Raw genomic sequence first — 18466 nt, forward strand, 5'->3', positions numbered from 1 at the left:
AAAACTGAAGCAGTAGACTTTGTAAATATTAACATTTGAATCATTCTCAAAACATTTGGCCATGACTGTACAACCCAAACTGCTGGCAAACACATTATAAAAGCAAACAGTAACATTCAGGTCAGTACTGTACAGATTATACAGGTAAGACCAGAGAGAGTAAATCTATATTTGACTTATAATGAACATCACATTCTGTCACACTTTCTTGTCTTACAACTTGTGTTTGAACATCTACATAAATCTGACATTTACATGCTGGAAATATAGATTTGATTTAACGCATTTCAAACTAATGAATAATAAAAAGAAAAATCTGGATTTTGAATTTTCATATTTTATAAACAGCAAACTGACAAAAACACACAATCTCAATTAAACTGAATGCAAATCAAATATTTAGTCATTTTTAAAGATACTTAGAAGACAAAAACACTCAGTGTTCTTATGAAATATTAACTTTTGGAGTCGTTCCTCATCATTTAACACATCAGACCTCAGTTAGTACCAGAGCTGCAGATTGTTCCCCTTCACTTTGAGTGCTTCTGATTTCCAATATTCATCAGAACCAAATTTTACTGGATATTCTGGCTCTTGTCTGGAAATAATTACTCATGGATTAGCGATGTAGCTCAGTGGTGTGTGCGTGTGTGTGTGTGTGTGTGTGCATGGTCGTTCTTTCTGTCTGTCTCGGTACGGCTCCATGATGAACTGGTGACCTATGACCTAGGCTTGCCAGATCTGACTAACAGTTTCCAGCCCAAACAAAACGTAAAACACGCCAGACTCCAGAACATTGAGCCCACGTCTCAACCTCTAACGAAGTTCATCTTTTTACCTCTTTGAACACAATGAGGTTTGTGTTTTTGGTGATGATATGACCTTATAAATAATGATGTTTCACTGGGATTTCTGTCTTAGTGACACTTGATTAACCAGTTACTAATCACTGATGTTCGTCTGATTCTAAACATTTTAAAATAAATTAATTGATGAGTGCAATAATGCAGCATTTTATTAAAAGCTTTTCTGCTTTTTTTTGCCACATGATGATAAAATAAAGCATTTTCCACTGAATGCTTTCTAAAAACACACCAATAGTTGTGAAAAGCAGCACAAATTCTGACAACCAAAAGCCCAACTGGGCAGAAACCCAAGAGTACCACCCACCCACTGACTGCTGTAAACTGGCACCATTAAACGTGGGAGATCTTCCAGTCTGCAGATGGGTTATAATTTCTGAACAAATTGGAGAATAAATGAAGAAGCATAAGAGTTAAGAAATATCTACATCTTATGGAAAGGTTGAGATGTAATAAAACCCAACAACAGTTTATCAGAAAATAAATTCAAAACCTTGTCTTTAAAGTAAATCAGTTCAGTTTTCAAAAGGAACAGGATAGTCTGCAAATGGATTGAAATAAAAACTTTAAAAACTAAAATATTGCTTGTTAGTGAGCATGTTGTGGCTGAACTGTGGCTCCCAGGATCAAGCAGCTCAGTCGGAAGCAGAAACGGCGCAGCGGCTTTGTGTGAGTCGGCCACCTGTTGGGAGAAAGGCCAGCACATTCACAGTCCCAGCATTGCTACAGACAGTGGATGAAACAACAAACACCTTTGGCTCCAGAACCAAACTGTTGGAAATGGGCTGAATGCTGCTGAACTGGAGCCGGGGGAGCGAGGCGCCTGGCAGGCATCAGGATCCTGACTGGCAGAGCAGAAACAAGGCCGTCGCTCTGCGTATGTTTTCGCTTTTTGCTCATTTGGCTCATCGCCTAGTTTAGGTGAACTTCTCATGTTTGTATTAATCTGAATAGATCATGTGCTCCATCTGGCATCTCGCTGGTTGTCTTTGGTCAACACGAAAGGTAATTAAAAATAACTGTAAGTGAGCAGGTAGAGCGCCGATGTGATTCTCAGTGTGCTGAAATATTTAAAAACCACAACCTTTAAAAGCCAGGCTGGAGCTGCAGGGAGAACCGCCGAAATGTCAACATTACCACATAATTAAAGCAACACAAAAAGCTTCCCACATTCACACTCTGCTTTTTAAAGAACCTTAAAAGGTTTGACTAAAGGAAATAAAACCTGTAGTTCTGTTCCAACTGTTTACAAATTACAAATATTATTTTTTAGGAATTGGTTTTGGGCGGCGTGTGATGAGGTCTGTCCTAAAGTGTAGAACAAGTTGAACATTTGTCCTTTATTTGCTTCACAGACATTATTAGACATTATCAGTTTATGGGATCAGAGTTCCTGCTGTTTTTCAGTTGCAAAATTCATCTTTCACACTCAAACTTCTGATTTTCTTAGTCACAGTTGAAAAAAGTTTTGATATTAATTACAAATTCTTGCTGTACTTAAATTTTTTTAGCTTGTTTGTAAAAATTAAAACATTTTTTGCCACTTTTTACGTTAAATTTATTTGGAAAGAATGACAGAAACCAGTGAAACCAGTGCTTCCAGTGCAGCTGCCACCAGTTTAATGCCATCGAGTGAAAACAGTAGTTTTATCTTCCAGTTTTGGACATTTGTTTAATCTGTATTTTGTTTTTTCATTGAAGCTGTTTGCTGTCTGAAAGATAAAAACATAAATGGTTTTGAAATGCAAACCAAGGTAATTTGGTGCAGCCATTAACTTCCCACTTTGCTTGTTACTGGTTGAATTTTTATCCCTCCTCCCAATTAGGGAGAGTTCACATTTAAAACACACACACACACACACCCACACACACACACACAATGCTGCTTCACAAACCTGCTCTGCATGGTTCTGAAGTTTGATTTTAATTTTCCCAGCTGAGGTTTGGTTCAGATGTTCCTGCATTGAAAACTCTGCTTTCATCCTTCCTGCCTTTATTTCCCTGCAGCTTCTGCTGTTTGTTTGTCTAAATTACCTCCAGTTTTTGATAGAGGCGTCAACAGTTTGCATGAGTGAGTTGTAAGTTGCATTGATGCCAGATTTGTGATCAAAACACTTCAGTGAGACACATTTCTTGTCCCTGTGTGACTCTAAAGAAACTAAGAAATCATTAAAAGTTTCTGGCTTACTTTCTGATAAACTTTTATCCTTGATCGTAATCGGAGGAAAACAAAGCTGTGGAAAGTGATTCTGTTTGCTGAGATCCAATTTTCCTAACACAAAATGCTATAGAGGCTTTGATGAATGGCATTATTTGTTTCTTAAAGTGCAGTGGTGAGCAGATGTTTGGAAAATACACAGATAAGTTAGAGATTAATCTTTGCTTGTAAGCCGATGGGGAAAAACCCAATAATAATGGGCTGGAACTGATTGGATTGACCTTAGATGGCATTTTATGATTAAATGTTTATTGTAATCTGACGCATCGTTCTGGGTTTGAACAAAGCAAAGTTATGTTTTTGTTGGTAACTATCTACAAGTGAATCTCCATAAATTAGCATATCATTGGAAAGTTCAAACTAAAAACTCAGCCAATATTTAAATTCAATCAACTCAGAGTGATATTTAAATCATTTCTTTCAGCAAAACTGATGAATATGTCTCACAAAATCATAAACTGAAGTACTTTTAATACAGAAATGTGCTGTGACAACATCATGTTTTTAATCTTTCGCAATATTTAAATATTGTTAGAAACACAATATTAAGAAATTGGGTCTTTAAATATGTTGCAGTACTTTTTACTTTAAACTACTGGATTAAAATAACATTTTAATGATATGCTAATTTATTTAAGATGCATTATATACTATTAAAATTATTGGTTTGCCCTTCATTTTGATGCCTGAGCAAGAAGTTGGAGTTTATTCCAGCATCTTTTATTGTTATTATGGGAGCAGTTTGTTGTTTCTGTTTCTGATGCATTAAAGCTAATGAGGTTGTGAGACTTCAATGTCACCGTCACGCTGCTGCTCCCATTAGGTTCAATTTAAAATCTCCATTTTGGCTGTCTCATAGCATCTCTGTGCTGGAGGAGCGTCCAGATTCAAACTCCAAGGCTCCAGAGGCAGGTGGATAAAATTAAACTTTACATCAAATAAAAACAGCTGCACAGCCAGGGAATACAAGATGAAATGAGGAACGAGAGAGTGGAGGATCTTCAGTCTCGGGGAAAATATAATAAAATCTCTGAGTATCTGTGCAGGAGGAGATAAATGAAAAGCAGCTGATGTCAATCAACTGGCAATTCAGATGGGAAATGAGGCAGAGAGTCAAACTGATGGAGGAGATTCAAGAAAACTTTAAAACCAAATCAATACCAGAAAACATCATTTCACGTTTCATTGGGGCATTTTATTCACACATACGACAACAAAAAGGAGGGATCCATATTCACATTTTAAAAACATTTGGATCATTCAGGTGGATAGGAAAGGATATTTTCCATACCCATATTTCTACCCCACCCTATGCTTAGCCAACCACTGTACCCCATTCACCTTTCACCTATAACCTAATCTACCCCACCCTTTACTGTAAACTACCCCACCCTACTTTTTGGGACTCTCATTCAAATCAAGCGATACTATTAAAATATTCCATGAAGAGATTGGACGTCCATTCAAGAAATGAACTAAATCTTCATCATTTCATAAACTGGTGGCAAAGCTTTATGTCATGGTAACTGGGCGCCTGGCCTGGTCCATACTGGTATTATTTGTCTTAAGGATAAATTGGTCAATGTTTATTTAAAAAATAATAATGAGGATCAACAAAGCAAAATTGCGATACTCTAATAATATTTATGTTTATCCCCCTCATTCTTAGGCATTAAAATCTTACTTTTAAAGACCATGATAGAGAACATTTCTCTGTTTATGTTGCATTTGTCTGTGAGAATAAAGCAAGACATCTCGGCTGTCCTCAAACAAAATCATCAGGGCAGAATAAAGCCGAGGCCAAGACCTGGTAACAAACTGACGATTGTGGGATAATTTAAAGAGACATTCTGTGCTCTTTCTCCTGAACTCAGGATCTCGTCTCTCTGGAGGGGAAGCTGCTAAACTTAGAGGCCATGTGAGAGGAGCAAATGCTTTTTTCATGTTGAGCTTTTTGAGTCATGGAATAGCGTGTTCGTAACAGTTTCTCTAATTTTATTTATATATTTAGTTCTTATAAGAAATGTCATTTAAGGACATCAGTGCACTGAAATATCTCTACTGGACGGTTAAACAGCAAAGCTTTCCAGAAAGCCGTTAGTTTCTTCTTTAGGTTTTAGTTTCTGTCATGGAGATGAAAAACCCTTGGCCTGTAAAAAAACATGGGAAAATATTTAATAAGATAAAAAGAAATTTCATGAGAATTATTATTATTATTATTATTATTATTGTATTATTATACCTGATTTAAAATCGTACACTGCCTCTGTTGAAAAACGTAACTTTAATGATAAGAAACTTGTAAAAACATGAACTCTTCTTCAGGAATTTAATTTTATCTCATAATTTAAATTATAGATAATATTATATTATCTCATAATATCCCTCTGTTATATTTTTTATTTTTCTTCTGCTGTAATAGAACTTTTATTTTATGTATTTGAATGTATTTTGACACTTTTTGGTAAGAAAATAGTAGAAAAATTACACATTGTTTTAATTGACCAATTTATTTATATATTTATTTAACTTTAATTTTTTTCATTCTACTTTGAAGATTGCAAGACTTAAAACCAACACTGTCAATATCTGTTTTTATATTGTGATATTTGTGCTAAAGATCCTGTATGTACGTTAATGTTGTGTTTGAAATATAGTTAAAAAAAACATACAACAAAACTCTTACTGCTATTGCCATTGAGTTACCATGGCAACGTAATAAGTTTTTTTTTAAATTACTACGCCCCAAAAAGCATTTTTGCTAATTTTAACTTACACACTAATGTTTTCACATTGAATGGAGTAATTTTGTGTTAGTGAACATGGGTCCATTGGTTTTTTACTGATTTCACATGAAAGTTTCCATGTGAACTGGATCACATTCACATGTTCTCCCATGTGAACTTCATGTGTTTTTCCTTTGGCAGCTCTGACAGGATAAATATCTGATCTATTGCTCCATAACTCTAGAAAATCAGGAAATGCTCTTGAATTAAGAGGTTGATAATAAAATAATCAAGATTAAGCGTCTCCATGGTGACTGAAGGGTGGGACTTTCCCTCTGAAATGGGACCCAGAGCCAACATTCCCAGAGATTTATGCTGTTTCCATCAACCTGAACGCCCTGAACACATGCTCTGCGTCATGAGTTATGGGTCGGGTTTGACATTCACCTGTCTGGAGGATAAACTGCAGAGAACAACTCAGCAAATCTTCACCACACCAGAACCTCCAGGCCTGCAGGTGAGACGCCCTTTTTCCCCTTTTCTAATTAATATTCATCGTCAGACGGTCTCTTGTGCTTCCTTAAATAATGAATTTCTGCCCTGCACATGATGGCTTTCCTGAAAATACAACGATTTCATTCCTCTGGTGTAATCCGTTAACATTTACAATCTAGTTTCTCCGGCTTCATGTAAATGTTACAGAACAGACCTCAGAGGATTGTCAAGAAAACTGGCATAAGGGTATGAGATCTTTCCAGGCACACGCAGAAAAAGGTGCATGATGGCTTGAAAGAAATAAAGTAATCTTGTAGTTTGATTAAAAGTTAATTAAGTTGAATACGTTTGAATAATATGAGTATAAGTAATCACTAAGTTGAATACGTTTGAATAATATGAGTATAAGTAATCACTCAATAACTTTCTGCAACGAAATCTCTGATTAATGATCTGTAATGATTTTTATGTTTAATGATTAATAATAAGAGAAAGATGTGATTTATTGTCGATGAAAATGAAGTTGTAATCATTTGAAATCAATTCAAACGGGTTTAACAACAGATTGAATGTGTATAATGAGTTATAATAAATAATAGTGAGTTATAGAAAAAGAGAGGAATACAGCACAGTCCTGAAACAGGAAATGTCGCAAGCAGTTCTGAACAGATGGCCAGGGAACACAGGATGGAGGGTGCGGTGAGTTTGGGGAAGTACCGGACTTTCCATTACGGTCAGCAAAAACAGGTTGAGAAATGTGGGGATTTTTTCATAATCAACAGCAGATGTGAAGACAGTCACGTAGACCAAACCCTCCCCATACACACACATGGTGGAGAAATGTATAAAAACGGGCTGAAAAGAGGAACCAGTTGTTCCCAGTCCGGCGGCGCAGAAGAAGAGACAACCTACAGGAACAGATTGAGCTACGGACCGCACTTCAGAACTACGGGGGAGCTCGGACTTCACACCGCCAAGAAAGGACTGGGTCCCATCGCCCCATCCCAAGTTCTTCATTCGACCGTCGGTCTCGTCTCAACCCAGCAATTTCAATTCTGCAACAAGACTTGGAGGAAGGACAAAGGTCCCTCAGGGATGAGGAGCTGGGTTTTGCAAAAGGATTCGGACCCGTTCTGCTTTGTTTCCTTTCTAAGGAGGATTTTTCCACACAAGGCAAAGACCTCAACCAAGGATGCTAGAAATTCCTGTTGCCAAAAGATCCACCATCGTCTGGGTATGAGTTGAATCTGCTCATTGAAATTCCATTTCAGAACGTGCGACTTAAAGTTAGGGAAAGGAGACAGGGTAGTAGGATTGTACATGTAAATTTTATTACACTGTTTTTGAATTATATACGATTGATTATTGATTTGTATGTCGCATATCCTTGCTTAAGCTTGCTTAATAAATTTATACCTTAAAATTCTAATGAGGTTGGTGGACATTGGAATTAATAGAGTCATTACTTCTTTGTTCAGTTCTTTTAATTAAGGTAAAACTAATGTACATGATTCCAGTAAATAGGAGGCTTCATAATTTCCTTTGGTGAGAGTAAATAATGACCCTGGGACTTACATCTAAGTCACTAAATATAATCTAGCCGGTTCCAAGTGCAAGTTATGAATTAGAAAGTGGGCTACCGTTAACAGAAGTGGTTATTGGAATTATGCAGCTGTGAGGGCTACTCAGCTGATTGTTTCTTAACTGTAAAGGGTCATAACTTCTGGATTGGAGGTAGTTAGAGCTAGACGAATCACTTTCGCCACCAGTTTAAATAGATTATCTCTTATAGAGTACTTTTAGGGTAATACCCAGCTCTCAGAGATTCTCCGGACCTGTTAGACAGAGAACTGGTCAGTAGGCAGCCCTGTGAAGTAGTGAGGAGTGGGCGGGGCTGACTATTGCAGGATAACCTTCAGTGGCGCCCAACGTGGGGCGGCGCACAACTGAGTAGGCGGGCCCCAAAGATACCAAGTTAGTGAAAACAGATGTGAGACTCTGAATAGCTCACTTGGGTTACTAACTCTTAGGGAAGAGAGTTAGTGGTGACTGATAAGGCCATCAGTCACAAACCCTTGCAGTAACTGTATGGCATACAGGTGAGGGAAAGCTTCTACTGAGGATAAATGACCGTATCCAGACAGTGAAGCTAGTAGCCAACATAGTCTAGACCCATCCCTGCTTGAAGGCTAAAGAGAGGCTTTGGGGGATAGACAACTCGAACCGACAGAGAGACGGAGTGATGGATGATCACTTCGAGGAGGAAAATCTGGGGAAGAAACCGGAGGAAGCCGGCCGTCCAGATCGTTTGGAAAATGAGGAGACCTCAACAGAACTGCATCAGCTTTCTGCACAGCTACCCAGGGCACCCAGGGGAGCGGATGGAAGGTTTGTTCATCAAGAGCACAGTCCCATGGGGTTCAGTCTGCATGGATGTAGCAGAGCCAATGGGGACAACAGGAAAGAGAGGTGAGAAGTGCCTCTTGGTGCTGATGAACACAGTGACAACTGCTAGAAGAGCAGGTCTTCCCCTGCAGAGGAACTCCGTTCACGTCACAGAAAGCAGGGAGGCGAAGACACTTCTCCTTTTTGCTCAGAGGAGGAAAAGGGAAGTTGCAGCTCAAAGTGTCACTGAAAACAGGGCAGAGAGTTTGGATTAAAGCTCAAGATCGGCCTGCAGCTACGGGGATCAAGCTGAAATTCAACGCCCGAGATTTTGTAAAGTAAGTACTGAACTTCAACACAGTACTACTGATGAAGAAAGGGGTCCATGAGGAAGCAGTGCTCAAGCCAGTTCTTAGCTACAGCAAACCAGAACATTACGAGAAGATGGCCAGAGAATCAAGCACCATGCCATCCTACAGTAGACTGGCCACTATTACAGGAAGGTTGCCATTCAAAGAACAACTTCAAGGCTTTGGACTGGGAGGGCCGTGAAGAAATTGGACTATGCTAAAGAAGAACTCCTGTCACCACCTGATGGATTAAAATGGAAAAGGATCATGATTATGGATAAAGCGTCATGATGCTTATGCTTTTTGCTTTGCTCTGCTGAACAGCCAGAATTTTTTTTTTTGAGGCCTTCTGTCTCAGCCCATCTTCCCTTCCCTAAAGAATCATCCCACATCCTGAAGAACCGACAGTTCATCCAGCGAAGGTTCCTGTACAAGAATCAGAACGATCCAAGTTTTCTTCGACATTCATCACCTCATGGGGGAAATCAAAACTCCATGGAGGGGGTGTCAAGAGAAGTGGAGTTTTGATGACTACACTGAGCCCTCTGTGACAACTGAGGATGAAGAATCTGCATCTTCACATCCCAGACGAACCTCTTCTCTTTCCAGGGGATGAGGACGGCGAACTGCAGGAGGGTGATGGACTCCCAGCATGTGAAAGGTCTGACCTCGTGGAGGGGGTGTCAAGAAAATCCGAGCTCATCCCACTTCCCCATGCTGGAGATTTTAGTTTAACAGTAATAATAAATAAAGTTATCTTTAAAATGAATCACTCAAGTGACATCAGGGCCCAGCAGTAGACTTAAGTGTCAATAAAGTTAGTTTAACAGTAATAATAAATAAAGTTATCTTTAAAATGAATCACTCAAGTGACATCTAGGCCCAACAGTAGACTTAAGTGTCAATAAAATAAATCTAGTTGTGTGTGTTGTTTTTGTCTCATGCAAGCTTTGCTTTAATTCTACTTTTTTCTATTTAATCATAAGAAATCATAGTCAGTCAGAGAGAGTCATTAAACAGGAAAAGCAGGTTTCCTGGAAAAAGAGGAAGTAAGTTTCCAGCCTGCAGATTTATAAAAATAGCTGAGACTATTCTTTATTTTAAAGCATGAAAGTTTGAATGAAATCTAAACATTTTGAGTAATTTGATAAGATTTAAAGTAAAATACTTATATTAATATTGGTTTACTTGTAATAATACTTACACTTACATTTGTGGGAACACTTACAAGAAAAACAAGTAACTGTAACTTTGGCATCAAATAATTAGAATCATGTATTATTCTTGGTTTCTTTTCAGAAAAACATCTGTAATAACTCACATTAGGATTATAATAAGTATAATTAATAAGTTATGGTTATAAAATCATAAATTAATGCTAAATCAGAGAAGCTAAAGAAAATAAATGTGATATAAGTTATGGTTATAAAATTATAAATGAATGCTAAATCAGAGAAGCTAAAGAAAATAAATGTGATATAAATGTGATTATGACATTGAACTTGAAATGGTGTAAAAGGTGTAACTGCAATTAAACATCACTGATATGTTGTAGGTAGAGAGTAGGTGAAAGGTGAAAGGCAAGGAACTAACAGGAGAGCAGAGATGATCAACGCCTTATTTAGAGAGTAGGTGAAAGGTTGTGCAGGCAATGGACAGGAGGTTGAGCAACTCTGAGACATTAGCACAGACATCAGGACATAATGTCTGTAAGACAGTGATGGATATGAGATCATCTGTCTGAGCAGTCAGCCAATGAAACAAGCCCAGCAACAGTGCTAGCCAAAGAAACCCTATAAAAGGTGAGTGCAAAAGAGGAACCTTTCGTTGGATCCTCCGGACAGCTTCGAGCCAAGATCGAGATGGACAAAGAACTCTGCAGCTGAAGAAGAGCCGGGGCCACGGAGCCGAAGACTGTCCTGCTCATGGAGACCAACCCGTCAGCCCTGCAACCTGTGGCTTCAAATCGCACTTCTCTCATCGGCTGGGTTCAGACCCCAAAGACAAAGATGAAGACAAAGGCAAAGACAAAGAAGAAGAACTGGTGCCTGTCTTCCTGCCAGCACCAAGTCCTGTGTGACCTCAGCATCCATGCGGAGAGGAGGCTCATCAGACCTGCGGAGATCCTGGCCTTCATCGATCGGCGTCTTCCTCCTGCTGCAACATCTTCTTCATCATCGTGCCAGGTCTGGGGTTCGAGGCGTCAGGCTCCGTCCGTCTCTCTCAAAGGTTCCCTTTTTTTAGTTTTCAGTGTCAGCAGTAGGGAAAGATAGACTAGATGATTGATTTTACTTATTTGATTATTTCTGCTACTGAATTAAGCTGTACTGACCCTTGCAAAAATGCCTTACTAATAAAATATTTAGCATAAAGAAAATCTAAAAGATGTTGTGGACATTCAGTTAATGAGTCACCTTAAAGTTCTTTGATGGTTGTAAAATAGCTGTGATGTTTGATTCTGGAGAGGAAGAGGTGGAAAATGTTTTATAGGTTGCTGGTAGCCCAAATTTAAAACAACATCCTTGGGACTCGCCCGAGTCACTAAAACCTACCTGGTTCAATAACAAATGCAAGTTGTAAAATAAGAGAACGAGCGACCGTTAACAGGTGTGCTCTGTGAAACTAGTTGGCTGTAGGCTGCTCAGTCTGGCTAATTCACAGGGGGAAGAAGGGTGGGACACCTGGATGTAGGCCGTCAGAAAACCAGGCGAATCGTTTCTCGAAACCAGCTTAAACAGAGTTTACTTCAGTTCTGGACAGGGTAAATCCCGGCAGATTTAGGAAACTCAATTAACCCGTTAGATGGAGAGCTGGTAGCACATCTCCCCTCTCAGAAGAGGAAGTACGAGAGTGAGAGAGTAGAGACAGAAAGGAGGGGGGGGGTGTTGCGCAACAACAGGATAGAGGAGGTTCTGCTCCGTCTGCGAACTCTTTCATTATTGATTAGCTTCAACATTCTGATTAACCAACTCTCACAGTTCCCTTTAAGCAAAGTAATATTTTCTCTCTCCAGTATTGTTCTCTGGGATATTTGCTCAGCCATTAGTATGAATGCCCATGACCAAATCTATATTAAAATTCCAAAAATGTAACGTAGAAGGAAGAGTTTCTCTCATGGATAATTCAGGAGCGAGGCTTAGATGTTGACCCTTCTTGCTGACTTGGTTTGGCCTTTTGGAGTAATTTATTATTTTGTCTTCAGAGGTCATACCGCTCTGACCTTCTTGCTGCTCGGCTGTGATTCACACCGAAGCCGGACGAGGTCAGCCGTAAAGCTTACTGGATGCAGTACATTATATGTCAGCAGTTTCTACTTTTATTATAAAAGTTTTCAAGGAGAAAAGATCTCAAACGCTTGCTTGTGTTGGTGAAAATTTATATTTCAGGTTAGTAAAAAATTATTACATCAGAGTAAGAAACACATCTTTAACATCTGTAAAAATATATTTACTCTACACATTGTTTAAATTAATCTTTTACATTAACTAGTAGCCACAAAATAAAATGTATGCAAAGTTTTGCAGGTTAAAGTATGAAACATTAGCGAGGTGAGGACACTGTAGACAGGAAGTAAATGAGAACAGAGCAGGAAGAACCATACTCACCAAAATAAAACAAAGAACTTTAAACAAGAAACTCATCAATTTAAATGTAGTTAAAGAAAGTAAAGCTTTTAAACCCTTCAAGCAGCCTGTTCCCCTCCTCGCCTGTGGGGGCGCTGCATCAAGAACACTGAAGGAAACAACACAAAAACCTCTGAAGAAGAAAGTGAGTGCAATTTCCTTCTAAACAAAAACTGTCAGATTTTAGCAGTTGTAGGTTTTCTATTTTGTTTTTAGCTAGAGACCATGAGCCATTTCTCTCGTTTGGACTTTTATTTTGGGTGTATTTACCCAGAATGCTGTGCTCTTTAGTCCGCCTGGGATTCAGCACCGGAGTTCGCTTCAATCGAACTGAGACCGAGGTTTGAAGGTTGGCCAAAGTTTAATTTTTTGGTTCTCATCAGTTTGTTTACGCTTTCACACCTCCCCAAACGAAACAAACTTTCTAGGCTAACAAACTAGTTCAATTAAAGTTCACTAAACCGGGTCAGTGTGAAAACATCCTTAAATTTAACTTTATAACAGATTAAACATGACAGCTAACACATCATAAATGTAGTTAATTAATGGTATCCAGTGTCCTGGATGTCTTATGGTTTAACACAGCTGATTGAAATGGTCCAAGAATCTCCTCCTCAGTACGTCGTAAAGCTGCTAATGAACCATCGTCTGATTCAGCTGCTGAGCCAGAGAGAAAACTTAAACATGCAGGATAGAAGATCTAATTAATGAGTTAGACCAACTGTGTCCCAATGAGCCCAGATCCGCTTGGTGCCAATACAACCTGATGGGAAACTGCCCAGAGAAACATTTCTGCGTTTAAATGTTGCTGCTACAAACTACAAATTATGAGCAAAATCTTTTTCTCAACCCTAATGAGTCTAACCTTGAAGACAAATTGGAAGATTGCTCAAACCGTTGAGCCAAAGTTTTTTTATTTTACTCTACCCTTTTAAGGATAATTTGGACTAGAAGGTACAACGACACACAAACACACGAGTGACCCAGTTTTCTGGCAGCATGGCAGGACAGTGTGAGCTGACTCACTGAAGTGCAGCCACCGTCAAATAGTTGGAGGAAAAGCTTTTATGTAAAAAAAAAAAAAAAAATGTTCCAACGGCAATAAACAACACAAAACAGTCTCATCTGACTTCCCGTTTCTCAGCTCTCCATTTCGGCCATTAAGGCGTCCGCTGGGACTGGAGCGGGAGAAGATGAGTACAAATTACCTTCCTGTCGCAAGAAAACATGCACACACTAACCCTAATTGCATCCTTAAACAGAAGAGCAAACACGCGCACACACAGACGTGAGTTAGGAGCACAACGGGGAAGTGTGGTTTGGATGGCTGGACATTAAAAATGCATCAGAAGTCAATTAGCATCGGCTTCAGGTTGGAGGTGGAGGAACAGGAGAGAAAGATACAGGACAGAAAACAGAAGCTGATGAAAAGAGGAAATAGAGAAGAGATAAAAGTGAAGGAAGTGAGAAAACCAGCAGGGAAATTAAACACTGCTCAATTACCAGTGATTGGTTTTATAGCTGATAATTAAACTCTAAAGCCTGTCCAGAAATCCAAATTCAGGCAGTGAAACAGTTCCTTTATTTATTAACATCTCTGCCAATATTTCATCAGTTCATTGTCTTCCAGTTTTATTTCTCGCATAGGTTTTCCCAGTTCACCCTGAAGAATCCCAAGAGATTCCTGGGAAAGAAAGGAAATATTTATTCAGTCCAACAGGTTCTGGTTCTGCTCTAGAGTCTCGTTCCAGTCAGGTCAGGAAAACCTCAACAGAAAACATCCTGATCATTTGTCATGTATGCTACGTAGATAAACCGGTAAATAGAGAACTTTCTCTTTGACCCCAGATCTTTTTTTACCCCAAAGAAGTGCCCCATTCCATCTACTGCTCTAAGAACGCCATCAGAACGAAGGGTGCAGCAGGTGGAGCACATCTCCAATGAAGATCTTCTGTCCAAAAGACTTACACACCAAACACAAACAGATCCTGGTGATATCGTCAAAGGCATTGGGTCATGTAAGAGCCTCCAGTGCCAAAATGGCTATAATCACTTCAACAACTTCCATGAAGAGTCACTGGACTCAATCTGCAGACCCAATCTGTTCACTGGATCGGGTAGAGGAGAAAACGCTCTCAGAGCTTTAGCTATTTGTTGTGGAGATAAACAAGCTCAGGCAGAAAGACAATCAGGTTGTGTGAGTCGGGCTGCAGAGTGGTGTTGACCTTGGCATGCTGATTCTCAGCTTCATAATCTGTTATTTGTAAAAGGGAATTTCACCTCATGAGTGGGAACTAAGCTGGACCTGGAGCTTGAAGTTGATTACCAATAAATGTATTTGGAGGCAGCAGCATAAACACTTCAGGCTCTGGAAACCAACACAGTCAGTGCTATGAAACAGTATTTACCTGCTCACAGTTTTTATTAGCATCACTGGAAAACATGGTGAGGTGATGATCTCTGGCTGCTTTGCTGCTGTAGGATCTGGATGACTTGCTTTAAAACATTCTGGTTAAAAAAATAAAAAGTTCAAGTGAGCATCACTTAATTCTCATCAACTTGTTATTTGTACTCATCTTAAACAAGAAACTTTTGGATAAAGAAAACAAATATAGTAATTCTTTATAAGTTAATCTATTTAAATTGAGTCCATGCAACAACTAAAATAAAATAAATAGTGAATTATTTGAAAGTGGTGAGGATTTCGGGTGGTAAAAGTTTAACATTTTAACAAACCCAGACACTACGCCATTTCTGCTGAAGCAAACGGAAAATGAGACCATGAATCTTTAATGTATGTAGTAAATATATTGCTGCTGTTGTAGGCAGAAAAAAAAAGAAAAGTTGCTGAGAATAATATTTTAGATGAGTTTAAGAATATTTTGTACCATGGAAAAGTCTTGACCAAATAGATTATTCGCATTTAACTTTTAATGTCAAGATTTACTATTTAGTTTATGTACAACTAAATGCATTTTAAAAAACACATTTAAAAACAAAATTGTTCAAGTTATTTTAGGATTGCAATACTTAAATCACACAATGTAATTTTACTTATCTTTTATATGTTGCAGTAATTGAGGAAATTGATTTGTATAAATTTAAGTGAATACAGTCTATTTTTCTGCTTAGCCAGCAATTTTCCAGTTAGTTCCCCAGTCTGAACTTGTCAACAGTGTCTTGATTCAGTCAGGAAATCAAAGAACCGACTCTAACAGCCCAAACATTCAGGACCGACCCATCAGCTAGATTCAGCAACCTATCTGTTTTTATTACGGACACGATAGTTTATAAAAATAGACATAGTATAAAACATATTTACTGAGATTACATTATAGAGTTCCAATTATAGCAGCATATTTTATGTTTCAGGTCAGTGTTGCTTCATAGACTGTCAGCTCCATCAGTATCAACCTCCAGGTAAAACAGCCGGTGTTGTTGCACAGGTGAGAGATCTCCTGCTGCATGTTTCATTGGTAATCGTTCTGCACTGATTGCTGGAGAACTCAGACTTCAATCATAGTAGCAGGCAGAAATGAGGAACCTTTACTGGGGTCAACAAAATGGAAGACACGGCGTGTCTTATCTCTCAAATATCAAATATCTCTACAAAAGGAAGAAAGGAGACCAACAGATTATTCAACCAGCTTTAGCTCTGTAGAGCAAATAATAATAATAATAATACAAAAGACTTTGAGGCAATTTTTTTAATCACATCACAGAAGAGAAAACTTTTGTCTAGATTAGTTCTGGAGAGCCGGTACCTCAGGCCAAACGGATCCAAAGAGAGACAGCAGACAGAAGCAGCACAAAACCAAGAGTAAAAAAAAAGACAAAAAGAAACAGATAATATTTCTGTGGGGACTTAATGGACCAAGAACTGATTGATGGATGTAAGCTCCCGCTGATCTCGATCATCGCTGAGTGTTTGTGCTGCCGAGCCTCTTGAGGGGTTTAAAGAAAGACCAACAGGAAAACATCTAAACGCGAAAATGAATGTACAGAATCACAGAGGAGGACAAAAAAGTCCCAATACAAACAGATAGCCAGCAGCGACGCTACATATTAAAACAAAGATTTAAAGGAGAGTATCATTTTTCTTTGCAACTTTCAGGTTTGTAAAAGTGTGAGTGTGTGAAAACTTTTGAAAGGTTTTATGTTTCATTGGACACAATGAAACAAATCTGGAAATCTAAATTCACACATTTTATGTAAATATTGCCAAAAAAAACGTCTCTCCATAAACTGCTTGTATAACAACATAGACAGTGTAACCAACGGTAACACATTCCAAAGATGAAGGAAAACTCTGTGATGTCACAACTAGAGTCATGCTTGTGATGTCATCAGCTCTCTATCTATGTAACAAACTTCTACCTTCTTGTCATTGCTTGCTGCACTACTGAGGAGTTCAGACGCACGCAAAGCGCTTTTACAGTGAGATTGTTAGCAGACTGATTTGAACAAGTACTATTTTGTCAAAACATGGCAGATCAAAGCCACAATTGTTCCATCAGTGAGATAGCCAAAGGACGTCAGTATGGGTGGGTAGGGAACAGACCTCCTCCCTTTGATTTCCATATAGAGATACAACGACTTGCCTCTCTTTTAAAAATGGAGAAAGCAAAATTATTTGAGCAGAACCAAAAGCTGGACGACACCCAAACAAAACTGGAGGAAACAAAAGCTGAGGTAGAGACGCAGAGAGCTCTTAAGGAGATGTTCCTCAGCAGGAACATCGAGTTGAAGGAACAACTACAGGCAATTGAAATGCGCAACAATCCAGAGACTCTCAGCCCTGCAATTATCGATTTCGAGGTGGACAGCGACACAAAACAGCAGCTGCAAGAGGACTTAGACCTAGTGAAGGTAGATCATATTGCCACAGAGCGAGCGTTCATGTCAAGGATTAAGGAATTAAAAGATAAAAACAGTGCACTCCAACAAGAGCTGGACGACATGAAGGCTAAATACGAGGAGCTTCAGTCCAAATCTGAAGCAGACATTAGTGAGATCAAACGTCAGGCTGACCTGCAGATGGTCAATGAAGACAAGATCAGACAGGACCAAAATTTAATACAGAAAATGTCAAAGGAGATCAGCAGCTTCAAGGAAACCGAGAAATACCTGTTGAGAGAACTGGAACAGATTAATGGTTCATACCTAGAACTAAACTCGAGGTATGAAGCAGATGTGACTCATATGACAGAAGCTAATTTGGAAAAAACAAAGCATGATCTTATTGAGCTCATCAAGGCACTCAGAGCAGAGAAGGACAACCTCAATCAGAAAACTGCAGAAGATATCTCTTTCCTGCAATGGCAATCAACTAAGGTAATAAAACATCTGCAATCTGTTGTGGAATTCGCAACAGTTAATTACCAAGAACTAAAAGCCAGATATGATGGAAATGTTCTGACTCTAATGCAGCAGTTAGAAACATTTAAGCAGCATGTAGATAAAGAGTTTAAAACTTATTCAGAGCAAATGACGAGTGGCATGAAGATTATCACCGAGCTTAAAGCTGAGAAAGACAGTCTCCTAAAACAACTGACTGCTTTGCAACAACTTCCCTCCGGCTGTGAGCTTAACTCACAGCAGCAAAACATGAAAACTGATCATCAACACAAACACGAATTAGGACCTGAGAGACAAAAAGAACCAAACGAGAAAGACACTACCCCGGAAAACAAGGTTTCTGACACTGCGTCCTTGGATCAGGACCGTCTGACAGAGGAAACCCTGTCAGAAAACATTGATGTTCCTGATGCCTCTCCCAACCAGGTAAATGACTTTACGGAAAACA

The sequence above is a fragment of the Xiphophorus maculatus genome, chromosome 14 (assembly GCF_002775205.1).
Source record: "Xiphophorus maculatus strain JP 163 A chromosome 14, X_maculatus-5.0-male, whole genome shotgun sequence".
Classification (NCBI taxonomy): Eukaryota; Metazoa; Chordata; class Actinopteri; order Cyprinodontiformes; family Poeciliidae; genus Xiphophorus; species Xiphophorus maculatus.